Source organism: Betta splendens, chromosome 24 (genome assembly GCF_900634795.4).
Source record: "Betta splendens chromosome 24, fBetSpl5.4, whole genome shotgun sequence".
In the NCBI taxonomy this organism is placed as follows: Eukaryota; Metazoa; Chordata; class Actinopteri; order Anabantiformes; family Osphronemidae; genus Betta; species Betta splendens.
In genome coordinates, this window is record NC_040901.2 from 4401447 (window position 1) to 4418579 (window position 17133).

At 49.2% G+C, this 17133-nt stretch overlaps 1 protein-coding gene across 8 annotated transcripts in view; it reads left to right on the plus strand.

Annotated features, from left to right (window-relative positions):
* Window positions 1–11601: 11601 nt before the first annotated feature.
* flrt2 (fibronectin leucine rich transmembrane protein 2) overlaps window positions 11602–17133 on the plus strand; it is a 104439-nt gene continuing 98907 nt past the window's right edge. For 3 of the 8 annotated variants that reach the window (XM_029140663.3, XM_029140662.3, XM_029140664.3), the window contains exons 1-2: window positions 11663–11929; window positions 12717–12820. The gene's annotated coding sequence lies outside the window, so the exon portion shown is untranslated. Of the gene's footprint in view, window positions 11930–12716; window positions 12821–17133 lie in introns of all 8 variants that reach the window. The other 5 variants (XM_055506378.1, XM_029140665.3, XR_008693863.1 and 2 more) reach the window with 4 other exon arrangements.

Consider the following 17133-nt stretch of genomic DNA (forward strand, 5'->3'; position numbering starts at 1 on the left):
ATGACAAATAAAGGATTTCTTCTTCCTCTCTGGCTTCTGGTACCGTGATAAAGGGATGAGGTGAGGTGGAAAAGGAGCCAGAGAACGAGACAGTCAGAGTCGAAAGAGGAAGCGACTCTTTGGAGTCAGTGGCACAGTTTGATCTTAACCTCTTGAAGACGGAACGAGGAGAGGGAGGCGAGAGGAAGCCGGCCTGCTGACTCAGCACTTCAAAAGGTTGAGTCGCGAACCCGTGGTTAACCTCTGTGTCCAAGGGGGGGGTGGGGCTCCTTGGGTTGTAACACAACCCAAGCAGCTGCTCTTATCTAGTCATAACTCAGGAGCGCCGTAAAACACTCCCCGCGCTCGCGCGTCCTCCCTCGCTCGCTGCATTACACTTTTTAATCAACGCCCTCCATCCCAATCGCTCGCTTTTTGAATTCGCCATCCCTGCGGAGGAGACGTTCGATATGAGGAGTCTGTTCTAATGTTTGTTAAAGCATAAGTACAGGGCACTGGGTCTCCAAGTCTCAGGAACATCATCATCTTCATCATCACCATCATCATCTTCATCATCACTCTCCACACATATATGCTTAGATACTCCCATCTGCTCCAGAGCTGCAGGGCTCTGCATCTGAAACAGTTGGTCTAAAAGCACCACACTTAAATCTGACGTCACGGCGACTCGCGGGAACCGAGCACTCGGGGGTTCGAACCCGACAAATCCGTCGCTCGGGCTTTGACTGACTTACGGGCCCAGCTCCGCAGCCGGGATCCCGCTGATTACGGCGGTGATTTCATTGTTCAAACTAAGTGATGCCTTAAAGGAGGTCAAGTTGCAATAAACCTGACTAATCCTTCAAGTTTGGCCAAGTGGAAAATTTGTTGATGGGCTGGATTGGGCAAATCAAACAATTTGCGTGAGGAAACTTTATTCCAGGGAGAAGCCTAATTACACTTGGAAAACTCTTTGATGTAATTAAACTTCTGGTCTTGAAAGCTGGAACCGTCCAGCGCCTTCCCCCCCCGGACGTCATTTATTTCCACTGTACTCGCTCCGACTGGTGATGACCACCCGGGAAAAACCCAAACTTTGACTAGCAATGCAGCTTCTCACTCCAACTGTATATATTTGTGCTCCTCCCCGCGTCCCTGAGTAATGAATGAAACATCTGAGTGTGCGCCAGCCGCCCTCTCGTTCCCTTTCTTCCTCTCTCTCCGAGCAACCACCTCGGTTCCCATCCTCCCTGTCTGTCATTGTGGCTTAAAATAAAGGGAGCTGAGAGCCAGCGATAAAAGAAGCGCACACACACACACCTCTTGACTTAAAACATGCTCGGTGAAGCCCACGCGCCATTACTGCACGGCGCTCTGATTTATCCCATCTCTCAGGCTGCCTCCGTAGCTTCCCAAATCTACTGTGCCACATTCACACGCCCCCCCACACAAACACACACACTCACACTCACTAATCACTCACCACAGGCTTTGCTCTGGATACGTTCAACATTATTACACCTTCGCCAGGAACCTGTGTATTTCGGCCTCCTCTCCACTGATCTGTCATCACGAGCTCTCGGCAAGGACGAGCGGGGGGTCTCGTTACGTGTCACGTCTTCAGTCCTGGTGAAAGACAGAGACTCAGATCAATGTCAGAGTCAAAGTAGCGGATACTGATATGGACCACCTTAAATGGTGTAGTCCCAGTTAAAGGTCAGACCTTTAACACATCATCACAGCATAAACAATGAAATGCCAGCCAGTGCGTGTGCAAGCTCAAGGTCATAGGTCACAGAGCCATTCAACTTGTACATAAACCAACAGAATTCTAACATACATACATACACATCCATTAACCTGCCACTATGAGGCCTCCACAGACTTAAAGGTCCCCGTCATGCTAAATCAGACATTCCAGTACATTCATATGACTCTAGCCTGCGCATAGACACACACTCATATGCTGCTAATTACAGTAGCTCGAGCTTCTCCCAGAACAGTCCATGCCTACTCTGAGTTAGCTAAACATGTACAATGCTACAGTATATATGTGTTTGAGCTGTATGCTATCATCATAACACAATGTTAAAAATCAGTCACCTCAGATTTCCATTCAGGGCCGGTGAACCAGCTGTGCAGCTCATCACAACAAGTCGTGTGTGCTTTGGGGGTGAAATGGGCCAAATGTTAAATATTTTATCTGCAGTGCAGCCTCTACACGTGTATTTATACAGCAGCAGCTCTCGCCCGTCTTTAAGGCTTCTCTCTCCTATAAACCTCCGGCTTGTTTTAGTGCCACGGTTGACTCAGATCAGATAAAAGGCATTCTTTCATTCCCTGCTTGTGCTTGAAGGTGTCCTGTTCGCGAGCCCAGTTGCGTTCCCTGCTCCCTCCCGGCCCCCGCCGGACATAAATTCCCCCTCGCTTGATCTCCGAGTGCTTTCAGAGGTAAAAACGGGAGTAGTCTGTAAATTCTACTCGGCTCCTTGTTTACATTAGCGTGTCAGACGCCCTTGTGCTAATTTAGCGGCTTCCAGTCTTCCTGGGCGGGAGAGTGTAACACTTTGTATTTGGGTTAAGCATCTATTACCAAAGACTTTTGGCCTTGGGATTTGAAATTGTTTACACTCTGGGCCAAACCGATCACAGGCCCCGTGTGTCTCTTTTCCCTGGAGTCCGAGGCCACAGTCGCTTTTCATCTGCACAATCTGATTCCGCTGCTAATTACAGTTGTCGAACTGAAACTATCTCGGCGGCGGCGTCACGCGCTGCCTGCACAACTCGATCCAGGGCTTGAATAATAAAAATAGCGCCTCGAAAAGACAGTTCTCCGAATGTCACACTTCCACCGTGTCATGTGTCAGATTGTGCTGGTTTTACATCAGCAGGTGATTTGTCAAAAAGTCGCAGTGGATTTCTGATAGCCGCGCACTTCAAAGCACGTCAGATAAACGTCTGTGAACGCAGCTCGGAATAAAAAGGCCGTGAAATGAAAACCATGAAAATTTGTGCAAACAGCTGTTAAAGATGTTATACAAAGATCCACGTTGTTTCTGTTAGACACATGGTCAAAAATCCACATCCCCGCCATAAAAACGAATATAGATGATCATATTATAACGTGATTTACCAAAACACAGAGATCAACATAATGATTCCTGTGGTTTGATACATGTGCTGCTGCTCTGATGGACCTGACACGTGCGAGCACATGTTCACGGCCATTTCCCTTAAAGGCCTCTTCCACAGGGTCTAATATCACAAATGGGCCTCCAGGACCACGGCGGCGCAGAGATCCAATATGCGATGCACAGAGTGTCTCGTCTGAATGGGCCTTCCTCCTCGAAATGAGAAATCCTCTCCTCGGCTCGGTGTAAGTAGTGCGAGAATGAGAGGCCGTCTATTCGGCGGATCTCGGTGTGAGGTATTTGAAGTTGGGATCTTCAAATGAGCCAGTAATGGAGGCTGTGGCTTCACTTTCCACCTCCTAGGAATATGAAAGTCCACCTTAAAATCCTACAATACCTCTCACGACGCCACCGAAATGGAAACTTAATTGAGGGGACGTGAAACTAAAAGCGTCTCGTCGCTTTCAAATATGCATTAAAGCCAACGAGCAGCTGAACTCCGTTCGACCTCGCGGGGCGATTCCGGCTAATTGTCGGAAACCTCACGCGGGCGAGAAAAAGGCCGCACGCGAGCGGCACAAGGAATTATGTGGCACAAACAAATGGAGCTGACATATTTGGGGTCTGTGAACAAATGGAAGCCGTCTCCACTTCGGCTTGCGGTTCGGGAATCGTGTCTTTAATGGATGTCATCACCAGCCGCCGAGAAATGTCACAGAAACTTTTAATTAAGGGGGGGGGGTGCAGCTGCGCGCCTGTCTGCCTCTGAGCCAGGCACGTCAGCCCACCCTCCACTCCACCCGCTCAAATTGAAATCCAGTCGCTTCGCATTAATCACGACGGGAACATTTTGCGATGAGACAATCGAACGTCGGGACTTTGCCGATCGGCTCGGATCGGGATCAGCAGAGGGTTGAAATGCGATAGAAGGTGCACAACAGCTGTTTACGTCCCCCCCCCCCGATTACAAAAGCCGGGGGCCTCCCCCAGTTTATGTGGCTGGTGGTTTCAGCTCAAATGGGACAGACGGGGGGAAACAAAAGCGCCTCATGCAGCGGAGCTAACAGAGCTAGAAGTTCTCAGAGTCTTTCCACAAAGTTTCTGGCCTACTTGGGGAAGAAAGATTAGTGAAAGTCAGAACATCCCACATGGACTTAGTGCGGTTTGCTTCCACATTGTGGTGCCCACAACTTGGTAATTGTCTCTGCATCCAGGCTCCTAAGGGGAAACGGGAGCAAACCCCAACTCCAGTTGCTCTATTTGTCGGATGAAGGAATAACGTTGGGAGCAGCCTCAGTCTTCGGGCTCAACGGAGGGTGATTGAAGCCCTGGAGGCTTTAAAGACGAGGCAGACGCCTTTATATTTACAGTGAGATCAGCTACGTAACCTTGTGTGGTCTCATAAAACACATGCAGGATTTTTAACTTTTCTTATTTGCTCCAGAAAAAAAGAATCACCTAAAATAACCTAAATTATATTCATTCATTCATATATTTCTTTCTTCTTATGAAGGCTTTCTATTAAATGATAATACTGGATGTGAAATCTGAGCTGATACTGCTGCGTCATCCTATTTTATTTTACTGTTACTTTGTTCATTCTTGAATTGTAAGCTTTTTGATGATATTTTGTTATATTGTTGCTTCACAGGTCATTACCCAGGGTAACGTCATTAAACTATTGCACTGGGCGGCCATTCGTTGACTGCAGAGCGACTGTGTGCTTTCAAAGGAGCTGGAAAGGAAAACTAATGAATGAATGATGAGTTACTTTAGCCACGTTGTAAAGCAGCAGAGGAAGCGAATGCATTTTCGCTCTTTAACATTTTAGCATCTTCAAGTTGTTGTTTTAGTTTTTACTGCTCACAGTCTCACTGTCACATTTGTTTTGCTTTGTTTCTATTGCACTTAGAGTGAATGAACCAGGAACTTGAATGTATTTCCATCCGGAACAAACAAACAAAAAGCTAAATACCGGACTTACCTTCACTAAGAAAACAGAACAACTCAAAGGGATGAGTCTGCAAAATATTATATATATAAACGTAGAAAAATTGTTTCTGTGTCTCAGGTTGTAAAAATCAATTCATGCAACCTTAACATACTATGGTATTAATTAATCTACTTTATGATTTTGTTAGAATATGAATAGAGGTCAGAGGTCACAGCTGAATAGAACCTTTAGAAAAAATTGTTCTCTTCATTAAAATACATAAAGATAGTCTTTTGTAACGCCAAGCAAGAAGACTAATCAGTATTTACATGCACGCATTCAAATCTGATCTTGTGGAGCCACGTCAGAAAGGTTACGACACGAGTAAGAGGCCTGGTTTTTGTCAGTGGACGTGCAGGGAACTTTCACACTCACTATGAAAAGTCATCGCAGATAAAAAAAATAAAACCAAACACTTACTCAGTATAAAGCATAACAAATAACAAACCCGTGCTTATCTGAGCAATAACTCTCCACTGATAAAAACACGACACCCGATGACGTGCGTGCCAAACTTCGGATTTCACTCGAAAACACGAGCCCAAGATCCGTATCTGACACTGTACAGTTGTTGCCTTGCAACGCGAATAATTAAAAATTTTAATTTATGGACATGGAGATAGACGGAGGGAAATTTAATTACGCTTCCTCTTTCAGCTGAAATGAACGCTGGGACGTCCAGAGAGGAGAAAAATGAAATAAGTGCAGCATGCGCGCACAGAGAGTGTGTGTGGGCTGTAATGATACAAGACAATAACAGGATGCTCGCAGGTTATGAATCATGTCGTCCCCTGCTCCTGCCTTCATAGTGGGATATATACCGTGCAGTAAAGCATGTATGGAGCTACCTGACTCCTCCAAGTCTGGCAAAAGCATTAGAAACGTGTGAAGGTGCATCAGAATAAATCACAGTATATAACGCGAGAGGTTGTAGATGAAACAGGACAGATCTAATTCCTGACTAATCCCACGGGGAGACACTGTTCCCGGGCTGAATATCCATTCTGACTTTACTGGTGAGAGGCAGCTCTGGGATCGGCTCGACTTTAAAACGTCGATGCTTTTTGACGCGAGTCGCGCGAGGCCGGCGCTTTTATTGTGGCGGGCAGGAAATGATTGGACAGTTTCAGCCTTAAAGACGGCGTCAACCCGGGCCGTGACACCTCTGCCGATGCGTGTAGCGCCCATCGTCCTCCCATCCTGAAGCCGTCTCCCAGCATGCTCCACCCTCCCGCCACCACAGCTGCCACCAGACTCAGCCCCCGCCGCTTCCCCTTAAAGCTCGCCCGCGGTCGCAGATCATTCCTGCCTGTTTTCCTTGCGCTCGCCCACGAAACAACCCGATCAGCGCTCTCTGCAATTACCGAGCGGGCCGAGGCAGCGGCGGCGGCCTGATTTAGCACGCTGCAGGGACTGCCGTGTTCTATTATCTTTGGGTCTGCGAAGCTTTATGCCTCCGTCGTCCACGCTCCTCCTCTTCGTCCCCGTCGTCTCCACCTCTCGCTCCCTCATAATATCTCATCTTTTCCTCCCGAACGGGGGCCCCTGACCCAGAGTCCACATTACCACATGTCTCCACACAGTATAGTACACGGAGCGGGAGGAAGTCCCGGCCACATGATCCCAAGATGAAAGCGAGGACGGGCCTTCCCACTGTGCTACTGAAATAAACAATAAGACGAGCGGCGATACGACACCAGGATTCCCACACAAAACAAATAATTTCGCCAGTGATTGTGTGTAATCGTGCACGGCCTCGGGGGCTCCGCTGTGTAAACTTCTCTGCGTTGCCCTCTGCAACAATGCCAAGCTGTTCCCCGGCGCTCTGGGGAGAACAGCTTGGCCCACGCTGTAATAAATCACAATACCTGTTCTTTAATTAAAGTAACGGGGAACATGCAGCGAAGAACAACACATGCATTATGTTAATATTTGTCACCACACAGCTGCGTGAAATGACAAATGCTCCGTGGTGCCTTCAAGAACGCCTTCCTGGTCGGGACGGACCGACGCTCAGCGGCGCTGACGCGCTAAAGCCCTCCAGTAGCCACAAGGCCTTCCTTCCTGCTTCTCCCAGAGCCGGCTGTGCTGTTCCAGTAATTGAGTGAGTAATGGACTTATTCCGCTGAGTGGTTCTCTGGGTGTACTCAATACTGGGGATGTAAATCCTGTGGCAAACGGCGGATTAGAAGAAGGGTGGGGGAAAATAACGTAAGGGAAATAAATAAAAGCGAAATGAAAAAAAAAAAAAAAAAAAAAAAAGAAAAGTACACAAACAAAAGAAAATCCATAGTGCAATTTGTCCCTCGCAGTAAATTCAGCCGAGGTTCACGCTCCGGCTGTTTTCACAAGCTCCTCAGCGCGGAGACGCCGAGGATCGCGGCTGCCGCTCCGGGTTCGAGGTCGACGGATGGTCCAGGAGCTGTGTGTGGACGCCGGGCCCGCTGGACGCGGCCCAGAGGGATCATCAGACTAATCCCCTTCCCCAAACGAACCGTGCAGCCCAGATCCTCTAGCAAATAGCTTGTAAAGTAAACCCATTATCCATCAATCCACCAGAGGTACTGGGTCCGGCCCGTCGCTGCCAGATCGTCACCGTGCATCACTTTTTCTACTTGTCACCATTAACAAATACCAGTTGTATTTGTTTGGTGTCCAACATCTGCGCTCATCATTTTTTCACATCGCTTTCATCTCCACGTGAGTGAGTTCGTCTTCGGGCCAGTACGCGCAACCGGAGCAGAATCGACTGATCCAATTAATCCCGCTCCTCCGAAACAACGCGGGCCGCGGCCAGATCCCGTCACGATCGGCGGCCTCTGGTCCGATAGCCCATAGTGAAAATAAGCAGCCTCGGGTCAAAACAAACACGAGCCGGCGATGGGGGCGCAGGAGCCCACAGCGGGCCGCCAAGCGAAATATTTTTGGGCCGCTTTGTCACGCTGACGCTACAATCGAGGCGGTAGCAGTGATCTCATCTGATAAATATTGTTCCTGCTATTATGGCTACGGCCTCCTTCCCCCTGGTCCTGCACACACAAACAGGGTGTGCTCTTCAACGCCAGGGCTGTAAATGACTGTTTTTGTGGGAGCCTGTTGCTAAGGGCTGGAAAAAAAGAAGGGGGGGGGGGGGGGGGGGGTGGCTGGAGGCCAATTAAAATACAGATGTCTAACTGTCAGTGTAAGTCCATTCAGCCGTGATTTACATTTAGAACAGTCACCCAAGGCCTGTCACTCGGCGCCCGCGCAGGAAATCAAGGCCGACTCCGACCTAATGAGAAAAGTGAACCTCCCGAACTTTTACGAGGCTCTCGTCTGAAGAGAAAGAAAAAAAAAAGAACGACGAGGACGGGGGGGGGGGGATCCCGCGACTCGGCCCCGCGATATGAAAGCCCCCGTCCGGCTAATCACCCATTGACAGGGGAGACGGGTGCATTAAGAGCTCAGCAGCCAATTTCACTTTGTGCTGCGCGGTGTGAAAATACACAAGGCGGGAAGGTCACCCTTTGTTAACACCCCGGCCCCGCAGCCTCTCCCATGCATGAGAGTTTACCTCATTTAGAATGTACTTATCTGAGGAAAGGGATTTTATTTGGGCTTTTATTAAAAAGGCACAGGATTAGGATTTTATCCCCATGGCTGGAACTGTGGTTGCGTAAACCTTGGAGGTTAATGAGGACAATGGTACAGACACAAAACCAGCCTCGATGCTGCCGGCTGTCAATCAGCTGTTGTTTTTATCAACTCACTGAAGATTTAACTTCGGCCCCAGACAAATAATGAGCCGATCTCCGACCAGTATCACAATGGCGATACCGGTCTGATTGCACAAATGTGTCGTCCACAAGTGAAACGCAAGAACCTATGCGTGTGTGATTCAATGGGGAGTGATGGGTCGACTTTAACAGCCACTTAGTCACAGCATCCATTTGGTCAGAACACAGCCGCATAAAACCCAGTGAGAACACACAGTGCTGCGCTTGTCAATAACAGTAATCCTGTATATGGAGGGGAACAGGAAACGCTCCGTCCCAGGCAATAACTCACAACGCTCCTTCTCGTCTGCGGCTCGGCGCTCAGCGGCAGCCGAGTCTGGCGAATACCTCCGCGATCCCGCTCAAAGCCGCCGCGCGGAATCGGCCCCGTCTTCCGATTCCCATTTTATAAGGAAAGGTCAGCGCGGCGTGATTTATAATAGGTTCCCCTGCAAATTCAACAAGGTGATCCATCATCGCAAAACAAAACAAAACAAAAAAAAAAAAACCGCAGCGCTCCATAATAAACATTTGCTTCCTCCGGAGCCCGAGTGAGAGAATACACACGAGGGGGTGTGTTGTTGTACACGGGATTGAGAAGCATGGACGCAGGACGGAGGCCTGAAATCAGCTGTAGAGACAAAACACTGCTTATCAGGAGACTCCTCTGTTCGGGGGTATCTGTTTATTCATTTACAGAGTCGCCTCCTCTCTGCTGTTCAAGTCCCGGCTCCAGTGCGCAGACCAGTTCAGTCACGGTACAGTAGGTGCTGCCAGCCATTCTTCTGCCGCTCATCCATCTGCTATAAACAGGATGCTCTCCTCAGACAATGCGCAGGAAGCGGCGGACGTGCGCCCGTCCCCGAGGGCTCGGAGCCGCCGGCACTTTCGGCTCCTCGTGGTCAAAGACGCGCTCCAAAATAGACAAAAGCGCTCGGCGCTGGTGGAATTCGAAGATTCCCCTCAAACAATGCCTCTGACCTCACCTCTGGTGCGAAACCACCGGGGGGGGGGGGGGGGGACAAAGAGGGGACCCTGTGAGTGGAGGTTTCCTCCTCCCAGTCAGGGAAGGGAAGCTGAACTGGCTCTTAAAAAGTATCAATGAGGGGAAACATAAAATCAGTAAAAGTTGCGGAAGGGTTTTTCCCCACGTGAACGGAATCGCGTCTTGTGAGATTTTCCTTGTGGTGCACATTCCTGTGTGTGGGCGATGCAAACGGGCGACTTGTTATTGATCAAGGGGGGAGAGAGCCAATCCTGGAAACCTAATATCTCCTGCCATACTTTAGGGCCGAAGCTGAGCGTCGGGGCCCCGGGCTCTCTCTCTCTCTCTCTCTCTCTCTCTCGCTCGCCCTCCGCCCGCGCCGCACCGCGCAGCACGCGGGGCCAGCGGGGGACGACCAGACGGATGACAGCGGCGCGGACGGGCGCATCCGAGGCGAGCCTCCACTCTAATAAAAGGGCTGATCAAACATGTTCTTTGCCTGTGAAAGAAAATATTATTCTAGAGAACAGCGGAGCGGGGGGACGTGTAGGAGGGAAACGCTGCTTCATGTGCCAATTTCGTCCTTCAGCGTGATTGCTCCGACTCGGTTTCAGGGATCGGTTTGGGAAATTGAAAACAAATGTGGAGCTTTTGATGCGCCACCCCGCATGAGGCTTTCACTCTTATGGCTCCTCCAGATCTCGTTGCTGCTTTTTTCTCCTCCTATGTGTTAATTATTTCCTGGCTACAGCATGAAGGACTGGAACCTCGCATTCCTCATCCCACCAAAAGCAAAAAAATGCAAAAAACGCACATTTTCCCATAAACAAGTACACAAATACTTTTCTCCCCTTCCGCGTGCAAACAAACAGAATAACCGTAGAAACGAAGTCCTTCTCGTCCCTCTCGGGACTTTCAAGTGGGAAGTGCGTGAGTGGTGGAATTGCGTTGCAGCTTTATTGCTGACATTCTAGATCCGTGGCGGTGACAGGCTGGGCAGGTAGTTAGGACTTTTATTTAAAGTGATCACCGTGGCAGCTCGATCCTAAACGGGGCAAAAACAGCCTGAAACGCTTTCCCCGAAGCAATTTCTAATTTAATCACCGCTGTGAGTGCGCAGGACACCCCCCCCCCCCCACGCACACATGCGGCATACACCCAGCTGACTCAGCAGGACGGGGACGCGCCCCCACGGGCACGGGCGCATATGTGTGCGGGCAGCTGAGTGGCGCGCGGAGCCCAGCGGGATGACATCATCCACAGGGCGCTAATGATTGGTTGACCCCCCCCCCCCCCCCCCTCCTCCTCCCTCCCTCCCCCGCTGGCTTCCCAGCCTGCGCGAGCAGATGCGTGGCAGACCGCGGCTCCTCCGCGCGACTACTGTACTTACTTTATCGACGGCATTAACTCCGAGGCCTGGCTTGGGAAAAACCCGGCGAAGGCGAGCCAAGCAGCGCCCTACAGTAAGACTGTATTATCTCGGCAATCTGAATCCAATTAACAGCAAACCCACACAGAGTTCAAGCGCCAGGAGCGGGGGGACGGGGCGGGAGGAGGATGGAGACAGCGGTGGAAATATCTGAGCAGATGAAAGAGACGGAGAGAAACAAATCGCGCCATCCTTCCTCGTTTTTTATGCATGCGAGAATCCTCAAATCCCCTTTTTTTACAGCGCTCAACAATAGCTCTGCTCTGCGAGAAGCAGAACCTTTATCTTCCAACGTCGCAATTCCCCATCGGCACTAATGCCGCGCGGACCGCCACGCCCCCTTCACGCGGGGTCACCGTAACAGGCCCGTCACTCCTCACTCAGTGCAGAGGAGCGAAAACAAAGACGTGTTTCCATGTACGACCCCCTCCACCTCCACCACAGCTCTTTTCATCCCGTGTTGACACAATGACGCGGCCACCGCACGCGCACACGAGGCAATGACAGCCGCCGTGCCCGGATACGGTGACGTGAGGCCAACGAGCCGCGCGCGCACCCCTGGAGACGGACCCCTTCCAGCGGAAAGGGTGTTGAAACGTCGGGTAATTGCTTTCCGTGGGTGCACCTCCCGACTCCAGCTGCTTCTTTAGAGGCAGGGTAATTCTGCTCTGTTCTTCTAACGTTACATAGTCCAAATCTCCTGAAGTGATAAAAACTAAATGGGAAACTGGAGGGAACAAAAACTTCCACTGGAAATAATTCATGTTGTAGCTTGGTCACGCCGCGCGAGCAGCGCTGTACAGTAACTCAGGAGCGCGGGGACTTTTTATTTGTCTTTCCATTCTGTTGATAGAAAGCTAATAACTTTAAAAGGTGGCTGCACTGGGAGGTGAGCGCGCCAATTACATTACACTGTTCTGAGGCAGCAAACAGATAAATACAGAGAACGCGGACGCCTCCGTCTTCCCAGCGCTGAATTATTAAAGGGCTGCAGGAAAAGTCGAGCGAATGGAAATTATTCGCCGTGTGTTTTGTGAGCTCGCTTTTTTCCCGGGCTCCGTTTCACTCGCGCGCTGCCCGTCGCCCTCCCCCGTGTCGCGGCCAACTGATTTGCGGTGAGGGTTTTGACACAAAATGGCCGCCGTGCATCACCTGGACGGAGCCGACAGGTTGCTGACGGATGAAGTGCCTTCGGGGGTTCGCGCTCCCCTAGGTTTCGCCTCTAAGGCTCAGATTACGGTGCAGTCGTATCATGAGTCGCTGCTCGTCTGGTTCCCGAGTCACAAGTTCAGTCCTGCGAAATGTCACCAAGTGCTGAGTCACAGTACTCAGTGTTTTCCTTCCAGGAGTTTGTGTAAATATCCTTCTCTGTTTCTGACCACTAATCCAGGGTCTGGTTATACAGAAATGTCATTGAAGTATTTCTTCCTTTTTTTTTACTGAGGAATGACAGGAGGAGAGGGCAAGACTGCAGTCATGGTGGAGAGAAGTGCAGCTCCTCCTGAAGCATCCAGGAGGAGATACAGCACGTTCAGCACATCTGCTCAGGTCACACACACACACACACACACACACACACACACACACACACACACACACACACACACACACACACACACACACACACACACACACAGATCCCATACGATAGTGTTCGTCTCCAATGCGGTACCGATTCACAAGCTCACTAACGCCCGCTTTGCTGCTCCGGCCGCATAAGAGCAGCTGAGCCAGGTGTTAACGCCGCGATGGCGACTAAATGAAGCGCACTCCAAACGCACAGCGAAGCGAAGGCAGCCACTTTGCGAGTGCGCTGTCAATAGCAACACTCAAAGGCAAAACACTGGATGAGGGAGCAGAACCAGACTAACACGCTCATATGAAAGTTATTAAAATGAGCCGAGCGGCCAAGTGGCTCCAGACGTGGCTTTAATTTTCAGTTTGATTCAGAGTTAATGTGAAGCTGTAACATTTCCTGCTAATGGGAGAACACAGTGCAGACTGTCGATCAGTGTGCTGCATATAGTTAGTAAGATAGAATTATTACTCATTGTGTGGCTCCTACAGTATATTTGGAAGATTTTGAGTTGAAGGGTGCCGTCATGGTTACCTCTCACTTCCTGGTGTTAACATGTCAATCAACCTGGAGCCGCAGTTGTCCATGTAATGCAGCAACAACAGTATGCGTCACTTGTAAGTTGTATTTATATGTTGTTCTGGCTTTAATCTGTTTTGTCTGCAGCACCACACTTACTCTACAAGTCACATGTTCATCACTACTGTATGTAGAAATATCATCACAGACTGCACAAACCTTTCATTTTAACCAAGTAAGTTAATTAAGAACAGGTCAAAAAACAAAACGATTTAGGATAAAATAAAACTTACAGAAATATACATATAGACAAATCAGATAATAAAAATAATGCAATATGTATATAGTATATAATATACAATTGAGCTTGTTCTGCACCACAGTAATTAATCTAATGCTAAGACAAAATCTCCCAAGAATAATTTCCAAATCAATTTTATGCATGAAACTAAAACTTGGTCCAAACCTCAGTCCCTGAAAAAAAAGATTATCACAGCACATCTATTAAAGCCAAATGTGAAAAAAGACCCAAGAGTGGAGATCAGTTGGATAATTCAAGGGCAAACCCAGTTGAGTCTCAGTTTTTTGAGAGTCGTAGCATGAAAGCACCTTTAAAAGCGTAAAATATATGATGTTGAACCGGATGTCAGTGTTCTGAGTGCAACGGGTTCCCTGTGCTCTGCTTTTAGACGTTCCTTCAACTGAGCCCAAAAGGGAGACGCGCATTAGCTCCCTCTCCCATGCTTTAATATTACATTCCTCCTCCTTTCACTGCCAGATATTAGGGCAGAAATGATGAGATATGTGAAAAGCTTTTGACTGATCACAGCCAAATCTGGGTGAAATGCCGTGAGCATGTGAACATGTGTCATTAGCTTAACATAAATAGGGGGAAATTGCGAGTAAGCTGATAAAAAGTTGCGCCCGGGCTGTGACGCTGACCAGACCCATCCAACCCGTGACACCGCAAGGAGCGGAGAACAGCCAGGGAAAGTAAATCTCAGGCTCAGAGGATTTGACGCTGATCCAGGTACAGCGAGGAGACGCCGTGCGATCAAAACATGGCGGGTTTTCGAACCACTGGCGAAACTCAAACGTCCTGACAACTCACGGAAGAAATGACTCACTGTTTACAGCAGCCTGTTTATTTACTCCGTTTAATTTTACACTGTAAAAAGAACAAAAACAAATGGACAGTGAATATTATTCACTGACACTTTCCGGTCATAAAGTGACGCTCGTGTCCGTAAAACCCTGACGACCCTGTATCTTCAAGCGCTCTCCTCCGCTTCCATCTCGCCAGCGCTGCTTTATTGCTCCCAGAGGCTGCAGGAGAGCCCGGCGGGCGCGGCGTCGCCCAAGGTGATGATTCAAGGCTTCGCTCGCCGTGACAGACAGTCAGATCCGGCGCACGGCATCGTAAACGCTCTCCTATCGGGCCTCGGCGCTGACGGCGCTTCGGCTGCGTCTCCTCTCCACGCCACGCGCCTTCGCACGTTCTGTTGTCGCTCGCCGTGTTTGACAAATGACAGGCCCGCGTTTGTTTTTACGTCGGCTGAGTCTGTGTGCGCACGCGTGTGTGTGTGTGTGTGTGTGTGTGTGTGTGTGTGTGTGTGTGTGTGTGTGCGTGTGAGAGAGAGAGAGAGGGTTCTGCCTGCATACGTGCATGTATCGCCGTGCCTCCACATGCATGTGTGCGTGTTTGTAGACATTCTGTTTCCTGTCAAACTCTGCAGCGCCGTGGAAGCAGAGTCCATCAAGCAGGCAGGCAGTGCTGTGGGCTTACTGAGTGTTGGTTCAGGCCTGCAGGGAGGGAGCACTCGGGCTTCCTTAATCACAGCACAAATGCCTTTATTCATCTTCAGAGCAGCGCAATTAATTTCGGTCCCGGTGTCAGAACCTTTGGGGAAATCTGACCTGTTATTGCCTCTCGGAGCCGTGCATGTTCTTTCTCTCGGCCCGAGGTGCCAGACAGCCATTCAAAAGTAATTCCGAGGCTAATGCTGTGTTCACGTTCGCGGCCTCCGCGGACTCCCTCACGCTTCTGTGTTTTGCATTTGCGTGATGATGAAGCTCTTTGACGACCTCTCCACCAAGTCTTTGGCTCTTGACCTGAAACCCAAATGAACGAGCGAATCATCAACATCAGCCCCCACCCCTTCAAACAGACATTTGATCGCGTCGCATCATGCGGCGGTAAACGAATGCGGTCCTGTTAAAATCTGTAAACAGGCGTAATTGGCATCTCTCTATGACATTAAAAACTAAAGAGATGACGAAATGATACAGAGCAAATGTGCTGTAAAACAATCAAGGGGGGAAGAAATTGAAAACATGATGAGTAACATAACATAATTCCAACTATTTTATTAAACACTGATGCTGACACACTGATCCCCCCCCCCCCTTTTCCTCAACCGTCCACTGTGCACAAATCTGGATGCTTTATACAGTCCGGAGCTGCAACCTCTGGACCTCTGGAGCGTGTTCTGATGCTCGAGCTGGTCGAGGACGTCCGCGCTGCCACGCTGTGAATCATGACAGGGATTGATTCAAACCTGAGAGAAACCAGATGCAACCGCAGCAGTTATGAATAACTGGGAATATTAGCGGGGGCCAGATTCTCCTCTGGCCATGCGGCTCCAATAACTGACGTAATTACCAGCCTCCCTGATATTAAGGAGGCTTCAGGAGGGTCGTACAAGGTTAGCGAACATGGGGCCTGGTATTTATGGATACTGGACTAAAATCATATGAGCACATGTAAAAGTAAGAGACGTGAAGCAGCACGTACTGCAGGAATATCTTCAGTATCGCACGATTGCTTCTTCATCTTCCTCTTTTTCATCTGAGAGCTACAAGAATATTTCTTGCTGAAAATTGTGTTAGTTTGACAAAATCTGTTGCAAACAACAGACAGAAAAATACTATTTATAGTTGAAGTAATGTCAACTAAAGTAATAACAGACAACAAAATGAATTTATACTAAGATCTTAACCCAGCATTAAACATATAAAGCACTCAATAATAAAGTCTTAGAAGTACAGTCACAGTAGCTAGCGGATGTTTCACTGTATCTACGAGCATCAAGCTAAATCTGGGTTCTAAACAAAAAGTCAGCTCAGGAGTTTGAATGAGTCTAATTTTCCGATACGTAGGCCTTAGGTAAAGGCTTTCAAACATTTCTTTTGGGAATTTTCTTCTTAATTGTTGCGTGTCAGTTGGGAATTAGCTTGTCTAAAACCTCCATCTGTTGCTAGTAAACGGTTATTTGCATTATGGCAAACAGATCTTGTAAATGTAACCAGTCCAGTCATCGGATAAATATTGCTTAAAACATAAATTTACATTACAAAAAAAGAGGCATCTTCTGCTTCTGAGCGGCACCGATTACCAGCGAGAAACTTCAAATTCGATTTGAACTGGTAAATATTTGAAGCAGCGTCCGGAGTGTTTAGCTCAGGCCCGTGCGGAAGCCAGCAGGCGCTCCGCGGAGCTGACAGGACAAATATCAACAAGCGGCGAGGGGAAAGAATGACTCGTCCCCAGCGACTCCCCGGAGGACGGCGGGCGAGAGCGCGCGTGCAGCCGCCGCCGCCGCCATCGCCGCGCAGCTGTGCGTGTTTATTAATGCGCGCGTGTGCCTGCCAAACATCTGGCCTCACCTCAGTGTTTGAACATTTACACAGCGCACACAGGTCAAAACAACAACTGCCGAATAAGTCATTAGACTGGAGTTTATGAAAGTAGCAGCATATGTTCCAC